The 24,000-nt window shown below is 43.0% G+C and overlaps 1 protein-coding gene across 5 annotated transcripts in view; it reads right to left on the bottom strand.

The window, feature by feature from the left end:
• The window catches only part of FGF1 (fibroblast growth factor 1), a 112,651-nt gene extending 110,067 nt beyond the window's left edge, over positions 1 to 2,584 (bottom strand). For all 5 annotated transcript variants that reach the window (XM_004008910.5, XM_004008909.5, XM_060415876.1 and 2 more), the window contains exon 1: positions 2,189 to 2,584. The gene's annotated coding sequence lies outside the window, so the exon portion shown is untranslated. The remainder of the gene's footprint in view (positions 1 to 2,188) is intronic.
• Between the last annotated feature and the right edge of the window lie 21,416 nt (positions 2,585 to 24,000).

Below are 24,000 nucleotides of genomic sequence, written 5' to 3' on the forward strand. Positions count from 1 at the left end.
TGGCATCCCACTCTAGTACTCTTGCCTGGAGAATCCCATGGATGGAGGAGCCTGGTAGGCTGCAGTCCATGGGGTCGCTAAGAGTTGGACACGACTGAGCGACTTCACTGTCACTTTTCACTTTCATGCATTGGAGGAGGAAATGGCAACCCACTCCAGTGTTCTTGCCTGGAGAATCCCAGGGAAAGGGGAGCCTTGTGGGATGCCGTCTATGGGGTCGCACAGAGTCGGACACGACTGAAGCGACTTAGCAGCAGCAGCAGCAGCATCAATATGTGTTAGACACAGCAGGTAGGGCTGGGGATGAAACTTAATTTTCCCCAGGAATATAGAATTCAAGTTGGGAGAGAAACTAAGATACGTGCAGCTCTTAAAGAGCAGGTAAACAGTGATGGAATGCTGAGGGTCAGTGCTGCCCCAGCTTAGATAGGAGAGGAGTAGAGAAGGTCAGATGGGCCAGATGAGGTGTCGGAGGGAAGGCACTGCAGAGGCCAGCCTTTGAGAGGCAAGATGGGTTCCCATCAGCAGAGCAGAGCAGAAGGAGGCAGAAGTGGACAAGGGTGAGAGAGGGGAAGGGGAGACCCCTGTGAGCACAGCCAGGTTGAGGGTCCAGTGGGTCTGGGCATGGTGGGTGGTCTGGGGACTGAGCCAGAGACAAGCCTTCCGATGTCTTTCCCACTCTCAGGAGTCTCTAGGGATGGCATACCATGGGATCTTTTAGTCACCTGTTCTATTAATTATCTTTTCTATGACACTTTCTGTCACTTATACATTTTTGTGACCTCTTAAGAGGGAGGAAAGAGGAGGGGCTATGTTGGAGGGGTTTTGGCTCTTAATCTGAATGGTCACCAAAAAAGCAGTACAAAGTGGTAACTGTTGACCCTAGCCATCCTGCAGCCAGGCCCCTTCTTGTCTTTGGGGACCAGCCTTTCATTGCTTTCAGGTCATTTGGTTTTGGGTGGCAGTGACTATACCCCTGTGGCACGGGTGGGCACAGTTCCCACATTGGTTTAGTGAGATGAGGTCCCAGCTAGAACTCTTGGGAAAGGACAGCACCCATTCTTATAGGGCAGCTGTACCAGCAGGGTGTCAGCCCTGAGCTGCTGGCAGCCATCCTCTACTGTGATGGACGGGTCTTCCTGGAAATGGAATGATACAAGGATGCAAAGCAAGAAATGGAGAGAGACAGATTCAGGATACCATCATCTGAACACCTGGATTCCACCAAATCAAAACCCTGGCCATTTCAGTTACATGAGGAAAACATTTCCACCCACCCCTTTCTTTTTTTGTGTAAGTCTCTTCAAATTGGATTTCAGCCTGTTGTCACTCAAAGAATTTTGATTTATTCAAGGATTTATCTTGTTCCCACCAGCATTTTGTTGGCTTACCCTTAGCATAGCATTCATAGTCAAGAGCTGTGTCAAGGAAGAGCAGTATGTGCATGCAAGCGATGGAGACATCTCTCTGTACCTCCAAACAGGCCCAGGTACACGTCACGTGCTTGGGAGGCAGAGACATTAGGAAGAGAACACAAGACTCTGAAACAATGTCTTTCTTCTTTTTCCCTTGACTCTGCTTACAGAGGAGTTCTCCCCCAAACCCTTGCTTTTTTCCAAAGAGAAGAATTTTTGGATCTGTTAAGTGTATTTTGCAGGGTTCCAAGACGTCAGGAGATAGAGAGGAGGTGAAGGGAACGGAAACTCTACAGATGCTCTTCAACCTCATTTGTGTTCTTCCCTTTTGCCCAATCACAAGGAATCACCTGGCATCTTTTTTTCTTTTCTTTTTTTTTCCTATTTGATGCAGAGCTTTTTTAAAAACAAAACAAAACAAAACAAAACAAAACACTAAGCATTAACATTACCGTAATGGGATTTGTTAATGATTTTCTGGGAAATATCTTCTTGAATCTCAGCAAAGATAATTCACTTGGTAGCAGCCCTTTCCTGCTTCCCTGCTAAGAATTCAACTCACCCAGTTCTTTCTGGGATCTAGCTAGTGTCTGAATGAGAGAGGGGAGTACAAGGAATGTCTCAGTTGAGCATCCATCACATAGACTCGAGCCTGCCACTGACTGAGGTCAGGGAGAAGAGGGTGGGGGAGAGCATTCATGCAGAGCAAAAGCCTGAAGTCAAGCAGAAAGTCCACAGTAATCCGAGCCCCTTGGAGAAACGAACGTACTCACCTCTGCTTTGGCTCTGGGGTGCTTTCTTTCTGGGGTGCTAGCAGCTGTGGCAGCCTACGGTGTCCACACTGTCCTAGCAGGACTGCAGCAGGCAGGCCTCTGCAGGAAGAAAGGAGTTCCCATCCTCCATCTGAAGGGAGTGGCCTTCACCAAAGGAGGCGATGCCCTTATTCCCGTAGGGGCCAGACGGTTGGGTCTGCTTGTCCTCTCTTGCTCCCTCTCTGATGTGTATGGAGCTCAGGGGAGCCCCGAGAGGCGGGCTACGTGCCGACCACACATCACACGCGCCCTGTTCCAGGTTGTCTCCCCAGCCTTGCGGAGCCTGGGGAGAGAGGCAGCGGAATGTGGCATGAAGCCACTCTCCTGGGGCCCTACTAGAGCGGCTAGTGGACCCACAGAAAGCCCAAGGACAAATACTTGCCTATTTATTTCTCCCCTTCTCATGTGATCTTATTTTTGGACCAAACACAAAAGCTATTTGGGGGCTGGACAGCCGCCAGGTGAAAGGACAGTTATCTCATCCAACTTGTCTCCATGCCTCTCTCTGAACTGTCCCTGCTACCTTTCTCCATGTAAAGCAGAAGGGGGAGGCGGGGCTTGCTCTGAACCTTACTTTTAATATATCTGAGCAGTTAGTCTTAATTACTAACTTTAGTTCAACCGATTCATCCCCACCCTTTAAGGTTTCACAGAGGATCTATCCAAGGAACAACGTCACTGTTTCTATGTCTGAGGCTACACGTATAGCCATACACAGTACTGCAGACACAGAGACCCTGTTACCAGCACTGGGTGGGACCTCAGCCCTGGAAGGCACTTGTGAGTGATATGGAGGAGCGAGACTGTAACTCTGAATCTCTGATTCTGCCTGTTTCCCTTGGCGCTTCTGCTTCTAACTCCTGGATTTGTTAAACTTACAATATGTAAATAGCTTGTTTTTTTTCACTTCTGATTCTTCCTCTTCAGACCCAAATGGGAAGCTCTGAAATGCTCACTCCTGACAAAATGCCAGTTCCGTATCCTCATCTTCACCATCACCACAGTTATTTCTTGAGCCCTTGCAAAATGCCGTTCCCATCCTGAGCTCTTTTCTAGCATTATCTCATTTATCCTCACAGCAGCTCTGTGGAGAAGGCAATCCTGTTCCCATCTGACAGCCAGAGAAGCAGAGGCCAGGAAGGTGAGCTTGCCAAGGAGAGAGATGCCCCGTCGGCCGACTCCAGCGCAGGCGTTTTCAGTCACTTTGTTTGCTCCCTGCCTCCTGAATCTATAAATCATTGAAATTTCGCTGTTGTTTTCATCTCATAAGAATAACAAAAACCCACGTTTGATTCAGATCCATGACTTCACTCCTCAGTTTCTTTTCTCAAACTCAGATCTTGAAGAGGAGAAAGGATAAAGTTTACAGTCCTAGGCCCTGATTCGAGGTGCAGGATGGAGAGTCTCGGGCCTCCATTCTCTGTGGAGCCAGTTTCCTATGAATAATTCACTGTGCAAACACAAGACACCAGAAGGGACTGGGCTGGACTGCCCAAGCTGTGGTCCCCGCTGCGTCCAAGGTGAATTGCCCTTTCTCTTTGCTACCTTGAGAGCCAGGGAGATAGAGCCTAGCAGCTTGTACAATACTTCCCTCTGCTGGCCGCTGGTATTAATTACCCCCAGGATGGTGGTCTCCAAGATTTTCCAATGGGCACACCAAGGAATATTTTTAGAGAACCAGTTTCCAGGTTCCCAGATTCTATAAGGTATCTTTTCCTAAAACTGGTTAGCCTGAAAACAATGTCTGTGTTCATAATAATCCTATCCTTACTGGAAAGCATACCCCTCACTTTTCACAAAGCTTAACTCAGGAGCCATAGCCCCAAATGTGAACATTTCCAGGTCCAAGTTCCCAGACCAAAAGGTTCCTTTAATAATTTAACTCAACTTCCTTCAATAAATAATTAAGGCAGTTTTAAATTTCACAGATTTTTCTTTTCCATCCCTTGAATTTGAAGGAGAGTACTGTGAAAGTTGTAGAGGATATTAGAAATAATAACAATAGATTAATAGGTGCATTTAAAGAACTATAGCAGAGTTTAATTTTTTAAATCCAATGTTTATAATATGCTGGAAGTTATTATCTTAATTCCATATGAACTTGGTGGTGACCATTTAACATCAATTTTTAAATGTGAGTATAGGTAACATAATTTTTCATAATTGCTTTAGAAGGCACAGGGGCAAAAATGGATGAAGACTGTTGTAGCCTAGGGTGGCCCTTGTTGACTGATAATTTGCTCTTATCCACCCACCCCTCCATCCATCCATCTATCTTCCACCCATCCATCCAATACCCATCGAGCATCTACTATGTGTCAGGCATTGTTTTAGGCACTAGATATAAAAATGGTGAGTAAGAACTGACATGTAATATGCCAACTTCTTACTTATGAGTCCCTCTAGGGAGCTGAGTGAAGGGAAACAGATTAATTTAGTAATTTCTTAAATAAATGTAAGGATTCACCTTTGATAAGTACTTCCAAGGAAGGGTATTCAGTGATGAGACAGTGTATAATGAGGATTATATGTATATAATGCATATACATATATAAACATTATTGTATATATACATTAATATATTAATGTATATAACATATATGTATATGATGTCAATGTATAATGACACTATATAATGAAGATTGATCTAACTCATGGTGAAGATGTCAGGAATAAGATCTGAACTCAGGAAAAGGTATTCAGCAATCTGTATGAAAATCCAGGAAGAAAGGGCATTTTAATGAGACAGCATTGGCAAGAAGTAGGATCAACCTTTGCCGAGTCAGTTGTTTTTTAGAAAGGGCATTTCAGTTCAGTTCAGTCACTCAGTCATGTCCGACTCTTTGCGACCCCATGAATTGCAGCACGCCAGGCCTCCCTGTCCATCACCAACTCTCGGAGTTCACTCAGACTGAGGTCCATCGAGTCAGTGATGCCATCTAGCCATCTCATCCTCTGTTGTCCCCTTCTCCTCCTGCTCCCAATCCCTCCCAGTGTCAGAGTCTTTTCCAAAGAGTCAACTCTTCGCATGAGGTGGCCAAAGTACTAGAGTTTCAGCTTTAGCATCATTCCTTCCAAAGAAATCCCAAGGCTGATCTCCTTCAGAATGGACTAGTTGGATCTCCTTGCAGTCCAAGGGACTCTCAAGAGTCTTCTCCAACACCACAGTTCAAAAGCGTCAATTCTTCAACACTCAGCCTTCTTCACAGTACACCGCTCAAATCCATACATGACCACAGGAAAAACCATAGCCTTGACTAGATGGACCTTTGTTGGCAAAGTAATGTCTCTGTTTTTGAATATGCTATCTAGGTTGGTCATAACTTTTCTTCCAAGGAGTAAGGGTCTTTTAATTTCATGACTGCAATCACCATCTGCAGTGATTTTGGAGCCCCCCAAAATAAAGTCTGACACTGTTTCCACTGTTTCCCCATCTATTTCCCATGAAGTTATGGGACAGGATGTCATGATCTTCATTTTCTGAATGTTGAGCTTTAAGCCAACTTTTTCACTCTCCTCTTTCACTTTCATCAAGAGGCTTTTTAGCTCCTCTTCTCTTTCTGCCATAAGGGTGGTGTCATCTGCATATCTGAGGTTATTGATATTTCTCCCGGCAATCTTGAATCTAGCTTGTGTTTCTTCCAGTCCAGCATTTCTCATGATGTACTCTGCATATAAGTTAAAAACAGTCCATACTGAAAATCAGTGGAAGCAAATTTTCTCAGGGAAATTTTGGCAATTTTTGGAGACATTTTTGGTTGCTGCAGCTGGGCTGTGCTCATGGCATCTAGTGGGTAGAGGCAAAGGATGCTGCTAAACATGCTACAATGTTCAGGATAGCACCCACAACAAAGTGTCCAGGCTGGCCCTAAAGTCAGTGGTGGTGATGTTGAGAGGGCAGGGAAGGCCCAATAAGTGTCTACCGTGGATGTGGATTCATCCATCCATCCATTCATTCATTCAGCAGGTTCTCATTGGGTACCCACTATGTTTGAGACACTCTTCTGGGTGTAATCAAGGCATACCAGGCACTCCCTAACTAAAACTGTCACCTCCAATGGCCTGATAGCGCTCCTGTTACCCAGCCTAAACTTTTCACTATTAAAATGGTAGGCAAAACTGGTCTGGCTTCCTGTAGAAAAAAAGACAAAAATCTATGGATATTATTCACAATCTGGTCACTGCAATAAGGTAATGGTGAAACTATACATCTGTCAACAGGGAAATAGCTTCATAATTTGGTACATCCATACAGTGGAATACTGGGCAGCCAAAAAAAGAAAAGAGGAAAATTCTTTGAGATGACTCAGAAAATAACCGTGAAGATATTAACTGGAAAATTTTTTCTGAACAGCAGATTGAATGTAGTCGATTTGATTTTTTAAAAAATTGGTTTATATGACTGTTCGCTTGTACAAGCAATTGCTGGGAAAATTCTCACCAAATTTTTTAAATGTCTATTTCGAGGAAGTGGGGGAAAAGTTCCCTACCTGATTCCCTCCTTTAACACCAGCTAGATTCTCCCTAGTTCATCCTCTTAGTTACTATCAACTTCCAGCACAGTATCTATTCCATACTGTTAATCCAAGGTCCTTCAGAATTTGCCACCAGGCAGTCTTCATGGGCCCTTCTTGGGAGCTGCTCTTCCTGCCCCAGCCCTGTTCCCACCCCACCTCCCCAGAGCTTAAGTCAGGTGAACTCGCCAGGACTTATCACACCACACTCGTACAAGACAGGCTTACCTCTATGCCTGTAAAACAGTCCTTTGCTTTTTCTACTTGTATTAGTTCAGATAGACCAGGTTACATGACATTTATAAATAATCTCCACATTTCAGTGGCTTAAAGTAACAAGGGCTTCCATGATGGCTCAGTGGGTAAAGAATCTGCTTGCAATACAGGAGACATGAGAGTTGCTGGTTTGATCCCTGAGTCAGGAAGATCCCCTGGAGAAGGAAATGGCAACCCACTCCAGTATTCTTGCCTGGAAAACCCCATGGGCAGAGGAGTCTGGTAGGCTCCATACAATCCGTGGGGTCACAGAGTTGGACACAACTGAGCAACTAAGCACACACATGAAGTAACAAAGGTCTAGTTCTCACACATCAACATCAGCGTGTCCATTTGTAGGTTGGCTAGGCAGCTCTCTCCATGTCATTCTCAATTGAGGGTCCAAACTCTAACCCTCCCCTTATAGGAGGGAAAGAGGAGAGGTGTTTACTATTACAACTAGCACCTGGAAGTTACTCCTACTCACATTTCATTGGCCAAAATGAGTCTTACAGCCACACCTAACATAAAATGAGACAGAATTTTAGCCCTATAATTTGCTTGGAAGGTCACGGATTATAAATACTTGAGGAACCTGAATTCTATAATTGCTGTATAATACATAATAGTGTACCAAATCAAGTTTACTAACCATGTTCAAATAATCTACATCCTTACTTCTTTATCTTACTTCTTGTGCTTTTTGTCAATCTTAGCTACATGTTTTTTGAAGCTACATCATAAAATGTATGATGTATAAGTTTCATAATCAAGATTTATAACCACTATTTTCTTTATGAATTGAACTTTTTATTATTTGATATATTCTTCTTTAGGATATATAGAGTAATGCTTTTGGCCTGAAAATATGTTTTGTCTTACATTAATATGTACTATTAATATAATTTTGTTTAATATTTGTGTTTTGTCCACGCTTTACTTTCAATATTTTTAAAGTTAATATGTTAGATGTGTTTCTTATAAATAATACATGGATTTTTAAAATCCAGTTCAGTATTCTTTGGCTTATAATTGAAGTATTTTGTTCATTCATATTTAATGTAATTATTGATATATTTGGGTCCATATCTACATCTTGTTAAATGCTTTCATTTGTCCCACATGCTTTATATTCTTTTTATTCTTCTTTCTTTTTTTGCCTTTGGAGTGGTTAAATATTCTATTTTTTCACTCTGTTACCTTGCAAGCTATATACTTTTTTACTATCCCTTTTAAAGTTATCATGGCAATCACAATATTATCTTGGATTTATCAAAGTCTGATATTAATTAACGGGGCTTCCCAGGCTCAGTGGTAAAAAATTCGCCTGCCAGTGCAGGAGACAAGCGTTCATTCCTGGGGTCAGGATGACTTCCTGGGAAGGCAATGAATGGCAACCCACTCAAGGATGCTTCCCTGAGAAATCCCATGGACAGGGGAGCTTGGCATGCTGCAGTCCATGGGGTTATAAAAGAGTTGGATGTGGCTTAGCGACTAACCATCAACAATAACAATGTTAATTAACATTTCAGTCTTCTTCCATAGTAATACAAGGACTTCGGAACATTTTAGTTCCATTTGTCCCTCCCTCCTTACTACGTGTATTTGTTATATATTTTAACTTTTTAAATCCCCAATGGACGTTGCCATGTTGTTTTGTAGAGTCTGCTTCATTTGAATTTCCTCAAATTAACCTTTGCATTGTTCCTCATTTCTTCCTGCACCTATATCTATCATATTAAATCATTTTCCTTCTACTTAAAGACGCTTTAGTATCTGCAGCTATTAAAGAATCCTGAAAATGTCTTAACCTTTCTTATTAGAGGCTACTTTCACTGGGCATGGAATTCTAGGTTGGCATTTATTTTCTTTCAGCACTTGAAAGATACTTAAATTCTGTTAATTCCTAGCTTCCATTGTTTCTGTCAAGAAGTAAGCTAACAGTCTATTCCATTTTCTCAAGTAGTGATAACTCCTTTTAACATTTTTTTTTTTTTGGTCTTTGGTTTTCATATATTTTACTATGAGGTACCTAGGTGTTGTTGTTATTTAATCACTAAGTTGTAATGACTTTTTTGTGACCTCGTGGACTGTAGCCCACCAGGCTCCTCTGTCCATGGGATTTTCCAGACAAGAACACTGGAGTGGGTTGCCATTTCCTTCTCCAGGGGATCTTCCTGTACCTGGGATTGAACCCCCGTCTCCTGCATTGGCAGGATACCTAGTTGTAGTTTTCTTTTTATTTGTCCTGCTTGGGGTTCCCAGGGATTCTGGAAACTGTGGCTAGCTTTTAGTCAATTTTGGCAGTTTCTCAAATATCTTCTCTTCAAATTATTGCTATTGCCCTGTTCTCTGTCATCTCTTTGTAGAACTTCAGTCTTCACTTTATCTTCCTTATTTGTTATTCCCTCCCCAGTATTTCCCATCATTGTGTCTATGTTTCGTCCTGATGTTTTCTTCTAACTGACTTCCCAGTTCATCATTTTCCCCTGTGACTGTGCCTAATCTGCTTTGAAGCCATCCACCGAGCTCTTCACTTTTGTTATTGTATTTTTTAACTCTAAATTTCTACTTGGTTATTTTTCAAATCAAGATTGGCCCCCTCACACACACCTTCAAGTTTACAGTTCTCTGCTGTATTTTTACATTTCCAAAGTCTGTGTCCAGTAACTCCAAAAGTGGAATTCTCTGGGACTGTTTCTATTGTAGTTGTTTCTGTTGGATCTCATTCGTGTTGTCTTATTTCCCTAGGTATCTGGATATTTTCATGCTGAAATTGTATGTGAAAAATTGCTAGTAGAAGTAACATGTGACATTATGGTGTTATCTTCCTCCAGAGACTACTTAACATTTGCTTCTGCTAGACGCCTGGGGATATTAACAATTTGGGATAGCCTTAACCCAACTTAAAGAATTAAAATCATTGAAAGCTGGGTTGAGGCTCTACAAAATCTGTGGTTAGTTCTGATTTGCCTAGTCTTAAGGTGTAGTCCTTCAGGGTCTTTGCCTAAAATGGGGAGTTACAGTACCCTCGATTCTTTGGTGGGCACTGGATTCCACCTTTTGTCCCATTCAACATGCAGAATTGCCTAGGTACTGCTTAACTTTTCAGCTTCTTAGCTATCTCTTCCTGAAGCAGTAAATGTCCCAAGGGGGAAGAGCCCCTAGTTGTTGGGCTTGTCTCCTTGAATGGCTGTCTTTTCCCAAAACTTGGTTTGGCGATTCTTCATTATCTTATTGTCTTTGATGCCTTCAGGCTGATTTTATTCTTGTTTGGTCCAGACTTTCTAATTGTCCTCAGGAAGAAAGGAGAGCCCAGTGGTCTAGTCTGCTGTGATCAGATGGCAGGAAATATAAATTCAAGAAGTTGTCCATGTGTATGTACATGTGCATACATTATGTGAATGGTGAGCACTAAGGTCAACCAGAGAGCATGGACCTATTTTTGTTTTAGGGGAAGGAAAGTCTCATGTTGGCAGATTTTCCAGTTTTTTGCTTTTCAAGAGAAGTAGGAAATGCAGACTTTTTAAATGTGAAATTCCAATTTTCAATGGTGGTTAAAAAATTAACTCTCAGTGAGCCAAACAAGACCCATCTGGGGTCCAAACCCAGCCCATAGGACACCAGTTTGAAATAGCTAGACTATAGTCTGTGTTGATGGGAGAAGTGGGGTGAAGGGTGGCTCTCCTGCACCATTAAACACTAGCTTCCAGAAGTCCAGGCTGCCTTGAATAAACTTGTGAAAGTCGCTCAGTCGTGTCCAACTCTGTGACCCCATGGACTAGCCAGAATACCAGAGTGGGTAGCCTTTCCCTTCTCCAGGGAATGTTCCCAATCCAGGGGTTGAACCCAGGTTTCCCACATTGCAGGTGGATTCTTTGCCAGCTGAGCCACAAGGGAAGCCCGAGGATACTAGAGTAGGTAGCCTATCCCTTCTCCAGTGGATTTTTCTGACCCAGGAATCGAACAGGGGTCTCCTGCATTGTAGGCAGATTCTTTACCAACTGAGCTATCAGGGAAGCCCATAAGTTAATCAAAGTGAAAGTTGCTCAGTTGTGTCCAACTCTTCGGGACTCTATGGGCTATATAGTCCATGGAATTCTCCAGACCGGAATACTGAAGTGGGTAGCCTTGCTCTTCTCCAGGGGTTCTTCCTAACCCAGGGATCGAACCCAGGTCTCCCACATCGCAGGTGGATTCTTTACCAGCTGAGCCACGAGGGAAGCCCAGATAAACTTGAGGCCCTCATATAAAAAATAGCTTTAAAACCACTTTATGTCTCTACTGAAATCTCTTAAAAATGCCAAGGGGAGGATGGATTCCAATCATAATATCAACAACGTTCCTGAACAATCTCCCATCTCTCTCCCAAATTCTTCTCATAGCAACCTAGCAGCTACTCCATTTCCCCTTAATTTATCTCTTAATTCCTCCCAATTCAGGCAATCCCTGGCTTCTATCTCTCGTCCCCCTTCTCACCTTCTGATCTATTCTGCTTTCTCCAATAGGTGATTTCACTATTCAGTGAACCCATCAACTCATCCAACCCACAGCATCACACAGTTCAGAACCCCTCCTCTATTTTCCTACAATCTGCACAAGAAAAGTCTCCAAAACTTAGCTGGCCAAGACTAAATCCTCCTTCATAGGAAGTGGGGGTGGCAAGAAATGGTGCTGTAAATACTCTGAAATACATATGTTTTCCTATCCCATCAGCTGTGCCATCTGGGCTGGGGTGAATCAAGGACAAGATGTCATTTGCAGAGGAGGCAGAGCCCATATTTTGGACGCTTTGGCAGCAAGGTGACTTTTCAGATGGCTGTCATCTCCTTGTCACTTACCCTCTGTTGAAAGGACAGGGCCCCCACCCAAGCTACCACCCCTCCCACAAATGGGGAGGCAGAAGTTAGAAGGAAGAGAAGTCAAACATGGACTTTTTCTGATGTGTCTAATAATAGAAAGTTGGCAACGCATGTCACAGAATACAAAGTATTTGATAAAAATAGCATATGTTGAGCTTGGGACTCAAGCTAGAGATGCATGGAAATGAAATTTATTCCTTCCTTGAGTGTTCCCATACTAGTGTAACAATTCTGTCTCTCTCATTAATGAGGGTTCAAATGCTGTTTTCTGTGGCCAAGCAGTTTCCTTTCCCAGGGTCTGATGGTGGAGGAGGTGCTGGCTCAGTTAAAGAAAGCACAAGACTGAGAGGGTCACGGGCCATGGGCGTGGCTCCACCACCCTCAGACCCACCCTTGACTTTGACACGCAGTGTCAGCTCTACCTTCCTCCAGCGCGAGAGTTTTCTAAACAAGCTAGGAGCCTGAACAGTAGTAGTCTTACTCCCCTAGAGGAAGGCACTGCCCAGGCGGCCCTCAGTAGAGGCAAGTCATAGAGGCTGCTGTTTTCCTTCCCCCTCAATCACCTTCTGGAGAAGGAAATGGCAACCCACTCCAGTGTTCTTGCCTGGAGAATCCCAGGGACAGAGGAGCCTGGTGGGCTACCATCTATGGGGTGGCACAGAGTCAGACACGATTGAAGCGACTTAGCAGCAGCGACAGCAAGCAGCTTCTCAAGGTGTCTGGGACTCAGATTCCCCTCTTGCTCCCGAGGACTCCACAAGGCTATCCCTCTCAGTTAGGTTGGAACTCAAGACTTGCCCTTTCTCAAAGCGCATCCCACAGCCCAGAGAATTACTACCCCTTGGACTGTTGCCTCTCACCAGCTCTTCCAGATCCCATCTCCTCAACATCCTGCTCTTGGCTGAGCTTCCTTTACTGAGAAGTAAAGCTGAGCCAATCTAATAATAAATAAGAACAAGGGATCAAGTGGTCCTTTTAAAATTGCTTTTTAAAATTGTGGGCAGGATATATATGACACAAAACTACCATCTTATTTTTAAGTGTACAGTTCCGTTTACATTGTTGTGCAACCATACCATCATCCACCTCAGAGCTCTTTTCCTCTTCTCAAACTGAAACTCTGTACCCAGTAGACAACACTGCCACATATTCCCCCCGCCACCCGACCCCAGCCCCTGGCAACTGCCATTCTGTTTTCTGTCTGTATGAATTTAACTACTCCAGATACCATATATGGGTGGAATCATAACAGTATTCATCCTTTTGTGACTGGCTTATTTCACTTAGCGTAGTGTCCTCAAGGTTCATCCATATTGTAGCATGCGTCAGAATGATGTTCCTTTTTCAAAAGGGCTGAATAGTTTCCATTGCATGAACATACTACCTTTTGTTGATCTGTTCATCCATCGATGGACACTTGGGTTGCTTCCACCTTTTGGCCATTGTGAATAATGCAGCAATGAATGTGGGTGCTCTTTTCCTGACTGTTTTGACCCATTTGTTTTTTAAACAAGACTCTTTAGGAAAGTTATCCAAATGGTGCATTATTTCAGGAATCTGAGGGTAACCCTTGAGAGCTGTTTTAGACAGACTTGATGTTTCTCATGAAAAAAAAAAAAAAACAAAAAAAAAAACAAAAAACAAAACTATGTCCCATGCATATAAGGCTGCCTGGGGATATGTATTCTGGTTTCAAGTGTTGTGTGCTTTCCTCACTGATAGGGTTAAGAAATTATGTCCAGTGAGGGGAACATGTTTCTGACTATAGACGCATAACTTCTCAAGCCACTTGGCCGTGGGACTCTTGACAGTGGTTGATTGGCAGACAGTGATGGTGGGAGGTGATAGGGTAATACAGGTGCAAGAAGGCTTTGACATCAGACCAGCAAACATGTATCCCTGACATGGGCTTCAAACACCTCCCTTGTTCTGACTCTTTAGGGTTCTTGCTGATTCATATCCACCCCCTCCCCAAGCTTTTAATTTTCCACTGTCAGCATTGCAACATACTCATGTGTAACAAAACTGCAAAGCAAATCATAACCTCCCTCACCTTGCCCCCACCCTGAGCCCCATCGCATTTCTTCTCCCACCCTCTCTCCCTGTCTTCTCCAAGAGACCTGTCTTCACTCTCACTTCCACATCCCCACCTCCATCCACTCCTAAACCCATCACACTCTGGTGCCCATACTCTCCTAGCTCTGGGTCCTGATATATGGCCTGCTGGGCCTCCTGGTTTGAACTCCTGATAGACCTGAGTCCCAGCCCCCTGTTCAAGGCAAGAGCACTGCATCTTGAATGGTCCTGGCATCTTGCTTCAGAGACAGTCCTTAGAACACCAAGAATTTTGTATTTTATTATTTTTTTAATTTAAAATCTTTTATACAGTTTTTAAAAGTTGCACTCTGTTCACAGCTATTACAAAATATTGGCTGTTTGGATAGATCACATCTATGTCCAAATTCTTTCTTTTATTTTTTTTTTTTTTTTTTTCTCTTTCTTCTTTTTTTTTTTTTTTTAGTTTTTTTTTTTTAGTTTTTTATTTTTTAAATTTTAAAATCTTTAATTCTTACATGCATTCCCAAACATGAACCCCCCTCCCACCTCCCTCCCCATAACATCTTTCTGGGTCATCCCCATGCACCATCCCCAAGCATGCTGCATCCTGCGTCAGACATAGACTGGAGATTCAATTCACATGATAGTATACATGTTAGAATGTCATTCTCCCAAATCATCCCACCCTCTCCCTCTCCCTCTGAGTCCAAAAGTCCGTTATACACATCTGTGTCTCTTTCCCTGTCTTGCATACAGGGTCGTCATTGCCATCTTCCTAAATTCCATATATATGTGTTAGTATACTGTATTGGTGTTTTTCTTTCTGGCTTACTTCACTCTGTATAATTGGCTCCAGTTTCATCCATCTCATCAGAACTGATTCAAATGAATTCTTTTTAACGGCTGAGTAATACTCCATTGTGTATATGTACCACAGCTTTCTTATCCATTCATCTGCTGATGGACATCTAGGTTGTTTCCATGTCCTGGCTATTATAAACAGTGCTGCGATGAACATTGGGGTACATGTGTCTCTTTCAATTCTGGTTTCCTCGGTGTGTATGCCCAGAAGTGGGATTGCTGGGTCATAAGGTAGTTCTATTTGTAATTTTTTAAGGAATCTCCACACTGTTTTCCATAGTGGCTGTACTAGTTTGCATTCCCACCAACAGTGTAGGAGGGTTCCCTTTCTCCACACCCTCGCCAGCATTTATTGCTTGCAGATTTTTGGATCGCAGCCATTCTGACTGGTGTGAAGTGGTACCTCATTGTGGTTTTGATTTGCATTTCTCTAATAATGAGTGATGTTGAGCATCTTTTCATGTGTTTGTTAGCCATCCGTATGTCTTCTTTGGAGAAATGTCTATTTAGTTCTTTGGCCCATTTTTTGATAGGGTCGTTTATTTTTCTGGAGTTGAGCTGCAGAAGTTGCTTGTATATTTTTGAGATTAGTTGTTTGTCAGTTGCTTCATTTGCTATTATTTTCTCCCATTCAGAAGGCTGTCTTTTCACCTTGCTTATATTTTCCTTAACACACAAGGGGATTCCCATAAGGATAACAGCTGATCTGTCAATAGAAACTCTTCAGGCCAGGAGGGAATGGCAAGACATACTTAAAGTGATGAAAGACAATAACCTACAGCCCAGATTACTGTACCCAGCAAGGATCTCATTCAAATACGAAGGAGAAATCAAAAGCTTTACAGACAAGCAAAAGCTGAGAGAATTCAGCACCACCAAACCAGCTCTCCAACAAATTCTAAAGGATATCCTCTAGACAGGAAACATGAAAAGGGTGTATAAACCCGAACCCAAAACAATAAAGTAAATGGCAACGGGATCATACTTATCAATAATTACCTTAAACGTAAATGGGTTGAACGCCCCAACCAAAAGACAAAGACTGGCCGAATGGATACAAAAACAAGACCCCTCTATATGCTGCTTACAAGAGACCCACCTCAAAACAAGGGACACATACAGACTGAAAGTGAAGGGCTGGAAAAAGATATACCACGCGAACAGAGACCAAAAGAAAGCAGGAGTGGCAATACTCATATCCGATAAAATAGACTTTAAAACAAAGGCTGTGAAAAGAGACAAAGAAGGCCACTACATAATGATCAAAGGAACAATCCAAGAAGAAGATATAACAATTATAAATATATATGCACCCAATATAGGAGCACCACAATATGTAAGACAAATGCTAACAAGTATGAAAGGGGAAATCAACAATAACACAATAATAGTGGGAGACTTTAATACCCCACTCACACCTATGGACAGATCAACTAAACAGAAAATTAACAAAGAAACGCAAATTCTTTCTTTTAAAAAATTGTTTTAAAAATTTTAATGCAATTTTTAAAGGTTATTTCCCATTCACAGTTATTGCAAAATTCTGGCTATATATCCCATATTGTGCAATACATCCTTGAGTCTATCTTATACCCTATAGTTTTGTATCACCTACAACTCCACCCTTATATTGCCCCTCTACTCCCCCAACCACTAGTAACCACTAGTTTGTTCTCTATACATGTGAGTCTGCTTCTTTTTGTTATATTCACTAGCTTGTTGTATAGTGATATTATACAGTATTTGTCTTTCTCTGTCTGACTTATTTCACTTAGCATAATGCCCTCCAAGTCCATCCATGTTGCTGCAAATGACAAAATTTCATTTTTATAACTATATATATAAAATATATATTTAATACTATATAATAGTATTCCATTGTATATATGAATCACACCTTCTTTATCCATTCATCTGTTTTTTCATTATTATTAAATGAGTTTATTTATTTACTTGGCTGCACCAGATCTTACTTGCGGCATGTGGGATCTAGTTCCCTGACCAGGGATGGAACCCGAGTCCCCTCATTGTATCCTCTGGATTGGGAGTTCAGAGTCTTAGCCACTGGACCACCTGAGAAATCCCCCATTCATCTGTTGATGGGTACTTACATTGCTTCCATATCTTGGCAAGTGAAATAATACCTGGTGTTCTGTGACAAACTAGAAGGGTGGGATGGGAGTGGGAGGTGGGAGGAAGGTTTGAGAGGGAGTGGACATGAGTATACTTAACGGCTGACCCACGTTATACAGCAGAGACCAACACAACATTGTAAAGCAATTATCCTCCAATTTAAAAAATTTTTTAAATTGAAAAGAAAAAAGAGAAGAGGTAAGGGATATAATCTAGACTCACACTCTTACAAACTCGGAAATGAAGTCAATACTTGCAAATCACCTTTCAGACAGTGGAGCATGGTGATGAGGAGATCACCTTTATCATCAAACAAACTTCAATACAATTCCCAACTCTGCCAGTTGCTAGCTGGGACACCTTAGGCAAGCTTCTTATACTCTCTGTCTCTTCTCGTCATTTCTGGATGGCAATTGTAATTGCACCTACCTTGTAGATCTATTAGGAAAAATAAGAAAATGTGTGTCGAGTGCTGGGCACAGCATATGGCTTGTAGGAAAATATTTCATAAGGATGAGCTCTTAATAACAACTTTTTATTGGTGTAAGTTAATGTTAGTGCTTATATCTGTCTTGATATTCATACCTGTAAAATTTGAATGAACAAATCTGGTAAGACTAAGGGATTTACTGCAGAATTCTCTAGGGAATGATTTTTTTCCAGAAGCATTTACTGAAGACGGCATGAGAACTGCAGGGAGAAACATTGTCTGGGGGCTACTGAAAGGCACAGTCACTGAGGGAGGCTGAGCGTTCCTGGATGTGAGGGAATAAACCAAAAGACAGGAGAGTGTGAAGAAATGTGTGGCTCACTGATTAGTGACAGTTAAGATGGTCTCCGTGATGCAAATACAAATACAGACTGTGGGAAAACAGCCAATGGAAAAGCTGTAGGAACTAAAATTAGATGATAGCTAACAGGCTGGCCACCAGACGAGGAATCTACTGTTTGCTGAATTTCACAAAACTGCAACCCTCGTTTTCAAGTAAGTAGAGATATTCCAAGAAGAGATTGCAGGGCCCATGAATAGGTACAGGAGTCTGATAAAATGGATGAAGTATAAGCCGAAACTAAAAGACACTGAGGTGAAATTGACACACATGTTCCACACATGGAGGCTGGAGGGTGGCTGGGCTGAGGTGCAAGTCTAGTCCAGGGTGATTCTGCGCAGCCCTAGAGCACCTGACCTGTGGCTGGTGGGCACTGAGGTGTTATCAGTGTAAAACATGCACAGCTCCCAAAGGTGGAATAAAAAAATGTAAAATATATCAACAATGTAAAAAAAAAATATTAGTTGCATGTTTAAATGGTAACAGTTTAGACATAAATGTTGGGCAAAATAGAAGATTGTGTTCAGTCGCCAAGTCATGTCTGACTTTTCACAGCACCATGGACTGCAGCAGGCCAGGTTTCCCTGTCCCTCACCGTCTCCTGGGTTTGCCCACATTCATGTCTGTTAAATCAGTGATGCCATCCAACCATTTCATCCTCTGTTGCCCTCTTCTCCTTCTGCCTTCAATCTTTCCCTGCATCAGGGTCTTTTCCAGTGAATCAGATATTTGCATCAGGTGGCCAAAGTTTTTGAATGTTGAGTTTTAAGTCAGCTTTTCACTCTCCTCTTTCACTTTCATCAAGAGGCTCTTAAGTTCCTCTTCAGTTTCTGCCATAAGAGTGGTGTCATCTGCACATCTGAGGTTATTGATATTTCTCCTGGAAATTTTGATTCCAGCTTGTGTTTCATCCAGCCTGGCATTTCACTTGATGTACTCTGCATATAAGTTAAATAAATAGGATGACAGTATACAGCCTTGACATACTCCTTTCCCAATTTGGAACCAGTCCATTGTTCCATGTCCAGTTCTAACTGTTGCTTCTTGACCTGCATACAGATTTCTCAGGAGGCAGGTAAGATGGTCTTGTATTCCCTTAAGAATTTTCCACAGTTTGTTGTGATCCACACAGTCAAAAGCTTTGGTGTAGTCAATAAAGCAGAAGTAGATGTTTAAAACTCAACATTCAAAAAACTAAGATCTTGGCATCTGGTCCCATCACTTCATGGCAAATAGATGGAGAAACAATGGAAACAGTGACAGACTTTTCTTGGGTTCCAAAATCACTGCAGACGGTGACTGCAGCCATGAAATTAAAAGATGCTTGCTCATTGGAAGAAAAGCTATGACCAACCTAGACAACATATTAAAAAACAGAAACGTTACTTTGCCGACAAAGGTTTGTCTAGTCAAAGCTATGGTTTTTCCAGTAGTCATGTATGGGTGTGAGAGTTGGACCATCAAGAAAGCTGAGTGGCAAAGAATTGATGCTTTTGAACTGTGGTATTGGAGAAGACTCTTGAGAGTCCCTTGAACTGCAAGGAAATCAAACTAGTCAATCCTAAAGGAAATAAGTCCTGAATATTCATTGGAAGGACTGATGCTGAAGCTGAAGCTCCAATACTTTGGCCACCTGATGCAAAGAACTGACTCATTAGAAAAGACTGTGATGCTGGGAAAGATTGAGGGCAGGAGGAGAAGGGGACAACAGAGGATGAGATGGTTGGATGGCATCACCAACTCAATGGACATGAGTGTGAGCAAGCTCTGGGAGTTAGTGATGGACAGGGAGGCCTGGGGTGCTCCAGTCCATGGGGTTGCAAACAGTCAGACACAACTGAGTGACTGAACTGAACTGGCCAAAGTGTTGGAGCTTCAGCTTCAGCATCAGTCCTTCCAGTGAATTTTCAGGGTTAATTTCCTTTAAGATTGACTGGTTTGATCCCTTGCTGTCCAGGAACTCTCAAGAGTCTTCTCCAGCACCACAGTTTGAAAGCATCAATTCTTTGGTGCTCAGCCTTCTTTATCTTCTGATTCTCACATAGAGGATATGAAAATTAGTTTGTTTTTTCTGTTTTACTGTGACTTCTAGAAAATGTAAAATTATATATATGGCTTGTATTTGTGACTTGCTTTATACTGCTATGGGACTGTGCTGGTTGGTTCAGCCACACACTCCCCTGTCCCAGCCAGATCTAACTGGTATTAACCATGACCTTGGACAAGTTGTTTAATCCATGGAAGCTCCATTTTCCTCATTAGTAAGAAAGTGTTTGTAGGAGTTAAAGAGGGTAATTAAAAAGCATTAGTAGAGTGCCTTTCCTAGAGTAGGTAGTCAACGAATGTAAGCCGTTATTTTTTGTTGTTAGTTAAACCCATAGAACTGAAAATTTACTGTAGGTCAGTAGCATCTTGTATTAAAGGCAATACTATGGGACACTGTCACAGTCTATCAAGTGAGAGAGGAAATCTACCCACCTTTTAGAGCAGTGGTTCTCAGGTGCTAATGCCTGAGAGGGGTGCTACTGTCATCTAGTGGGTAGAGGACAGGGATGGATATTGCTAAACATCCTACAACTTACAGAATAGCTCCCACCCCCCAAAACACATACACAGAAAATTATCAGGTCAGAATATGAGTAGGGCCCAAGGTGAGAAGCCCTAAATTAGAAGCTTTGGGTTGCTTGCAACTTACACTGATTGATGGTCAGGTTCTAGCGTATGTATGATGTAAAGAGAAACTGCAAATGCCATCCAGTTGCCTGCCTCCCAGCCAGCAGCAGCATCGTCATCCAGGAAGTTATTAGAAATGCAGATTCTCAGGCTCCATCTCAGTCCTGCTGAATCAGAATCCCTGGAGGTGGAGCCCAAAAATCTATGGTTTAACAAGCCCTCCAGCAGATGCTGAGATGCTAATATACTATAAAGGCTGAGAAGCCTGCTCAGCTGACATTTTCCTGGTTACCATTTCCTGCACATCCCAGGCCTGAGCAGCAGGTGGCAGCAAAGCCTATAAGGATGTTGTAATTCCTGCAAGAAACTTGTGCTTTTGCCAAATCAGTTGGTACGAGCTGGGCGCCAAAGTGTTTTCACACTAGATCACAGTTAATAATGCCAGCTTTCTCATTTCAGGGAAGTCAGAGGGGAAATGGTTCATAGTCATCCTAAGGTCCCTTCTTAGGCACATAGTGCTTCCAGGGCTTTGAAATTGTCCAGTTCTAATGTCTGTTACAAAGGCATCTTCTCCAACAGAGAATTTAGTGAGTAATCCGGTTTGGACTGTTCTCCTAAAATACTTCTCACCCTGTAAAATCCCAAAGCCAAGAGAATAAATCATTTCTGCTGTCCTCAGGCAACTTTGTGCCAAGTATTCAACTCATTACCCATCTGAAAGGACCCTTGGCCCTTCCTCATGGACTAGATCTAGTGAATGATGAACATCTCAAGTTTCCAGGGATCTTTTGCCTGGCAGAAAAAAAACTAAATTTGTTCAACAACCTTTGTTAAGGGTAAAAGTGAGCAAATTTCAGTTCAGGTAATTTTCCATTTGTGCCACAAGGGGGCACCCTCCACACCGTCGTAGGCATTTATGGTCTGGATTAAGGCCCTGAAAACGGAAGGTTGAGTGACCTGCTAGGCAGGGAAGAGTGGAGCAGGGAGCAGTTACTTTTCTTCCATCAAGTAGCTGAATGATGTGGCTTCAGAGTTAGACTTCAGTCCTGGACTCTGGGCTTCCCTGGTGACTCAGACAGTAAAGAATCTGCCTGCAATGCTGGAGACCTGAGTTTGATCCCTGGGTTGGGAAAATGCTCTGGAGAAGGGAATGGCTACCCACTCCAGTACTCTCGCCTGGAGAATTCCGTGAACAGAGTAGCCGAGCCGGCTAAGTTCATGGGGTCGCAAAGAGTCAGATGAGACTTAACGACTAACACCACACAACCTTGGACTGTAGAGCTAGGTTTCTCAAAAGTGTGATCCTTGGTCCAACTACCTGGGAAGTAGTTGGAAAAGCAAACTCTTGGCCCCATCTCAGATAGCTGTATCCGAGGCCTTGGAGGCGGGGCAGCCATTTCTTTTAACAAGCAGGCCCCACTCTCCCCCAAGGTGATTGCTCTGCAGGCTTTAGCTTGAGCACCACTGCTCTCCAGTCCAAAGCATCTCCCTGGTTATTGGCTGGGAGGCAAAACCACCTTCCTATCTGATCTCATCACACTTCTGCCAGGAAGTGAAATCTAAGAGCCCACCTTCTTGATGCCCAACATCTTCTTCAGGTCACTTACCTGAGAACACCTGAGGATACTGAGGTCTGTCATTGTGCATGAACCTGTGGAATCTCTGGCTCTGGGAGATACAAAGGAGTGCTGAGTTGGACGTCTGTCCTCATGGAGCTTCCACTCTTCCTGTAGAAGATAGGATTGCCACAGAAAACCAAAGACCGAGGGAGTCCCGAAGGGTGTGGTTCTGGCTACAGGGGGAAGCCGCGTGGAAGCTCCCTATACGCCAAATTCCCTTCCTGACCTTGGGCTTCCATTCTTTCCCAGTGCTGCTGCAGCTCCTCCCTTTCTCCTTCCTGTGCAACTGACCCCGCTGGGTTAGCCCTGATTTTCTCTTCCTTTTTCCCCTAACCTCTCACAGCTCTTGTCTTATTTCTCCCACCCCATTCTGGTTTTGTTTAAAATCACAAAAGTTCAGGGCCAGGTCCAGCAGGGGTGGGGACCCCAGGGGAGCAGGGGGAAAGGAGAGAACAGAGTGGACAAAGGCAGGTTTCCTTTGGGGTAAAGCCCAAGAACCTCTGACTGCACTGGAATCCTGGTTGCTCCTGCCCATCACGCCATGCAAGTCTGGGGGATTGAGAGCACCCCAGGCTGCAGAGTGTGGGAGAAGTGGCTGTACCTGAGCTTAGCTTTGGCAGGTGAGCAGAAGGGAGGGAGGGGCCATGCCAGCCCCGTAGCAGGGAGGAGCTGAGGTGTGATGGGGAGTCATGAGAAGTAAGACCGGATGGGTCTCCAAATTGAGAAGATGACAAAGTTTGACTTCGATGATGGAGGTACTAGAGAGCTATACTAGATTTTTGAACAGAGGAGAACTGTGCATAATAATAAACTGTATTGGTATTGAGAAGGTATCATACATGACAGGGGGTGCAAACTCAAATACCTATAATGTGAAGCAGGCCAAGTAAGAAGCAGTGGGCATGGAAGGTACTGGGGAAGCTAGAGAGCTGATGCCTGCCAAGATGAGCAGTTAGTATACAAATCCAGACAATTACTGCCATGGAGAGATAGAAGCCCATAGTAGCCATCTCTTCTAGTTTCTCAAGAGAAGTCAGAACTCTGGATTTTTTCCTTAATATGAAGTTCCTTCAGTATTAAATATGGCTAATTAAAAATGTAAAAATCTGGGCCTCTTGTTGGCCAGTTCTCACATGCATTTTTGGGTCTGACCTGGGGGTTTGTACCATAGTCTCAAAATACTATACTGTTTCTTCCTCCCTCAGTCTTTTGTTATCAAATCCATCCATTATGAACAAAAAATAAATACAACATTCGTCTATAAGTGGGACTATCTCATTGATCCCCCCACAATCCTGTAAGATGAGTTAGTCCCGCTTATGGATGGGACTCGGCCTCAGAGAGGTACAGTCACTGGCTCTGCATCACATAGTTACCAAGTTGGGAGCCAGAATTCAAATTCAGGTGGTCAGATTCCTGAGTCATGCATTTATCCTATGTGTTATGGCCCTTCCTGTATAGTTCTGTTAGCATATTTTTGTCCTGTTTTTCTCTCTTCCAAGCATGAGTGATATTCATGAGGTTATATTTACCATCTTGTATTAAAATACCAGTTCTGCTCTTTCTATTGCTCATACCCTTGGTATATAAAGCATGTGAGTCAGTTCTGGTCAGTTTGACAGACGTTTATTGGAAACCAATCATGTGCCATGTAGGGAGGTGGACACCAGTCCAACTTCATGAAGTCATTTTAATAGGGGATTCTGAAAAATAGAAGTGCCACCTGTCATGGGATATCGTGTTGGGATAAAGTCATCTCCAGTATGCAGCAAGATCACACTGTGGGGTTGTGAATGTGGGGAAGGGGTGGGTCAGGAGTGTCTTCCTGAGGTAAAGGTTGTGAGGCTGAGTGTCAGAGAACTCTGAACAACACCAGGGTTCAAGAGACCAACCAGTGGGAGAGCCACAGGGTGGAGGGAAGATCAGGAGAGTGGTAACAAGGCATCAGGAGGAGTGAGGAGAATCTAC

Source organism: Ovis aries, chromosome 5 (assembly GCF_016772045.2).
Source record: "Ovis aries strain OAR_USU_Benz2616 breed Rambouillet chromosome 5, ARS-UI_Ramb_v3.0, whole genome shotgun sequence".
NCBI lineage: Eukaryota > Metazoa > Chordata > Mammalia > Artiodactyla > Bovidae > Ovis > Ovis aries.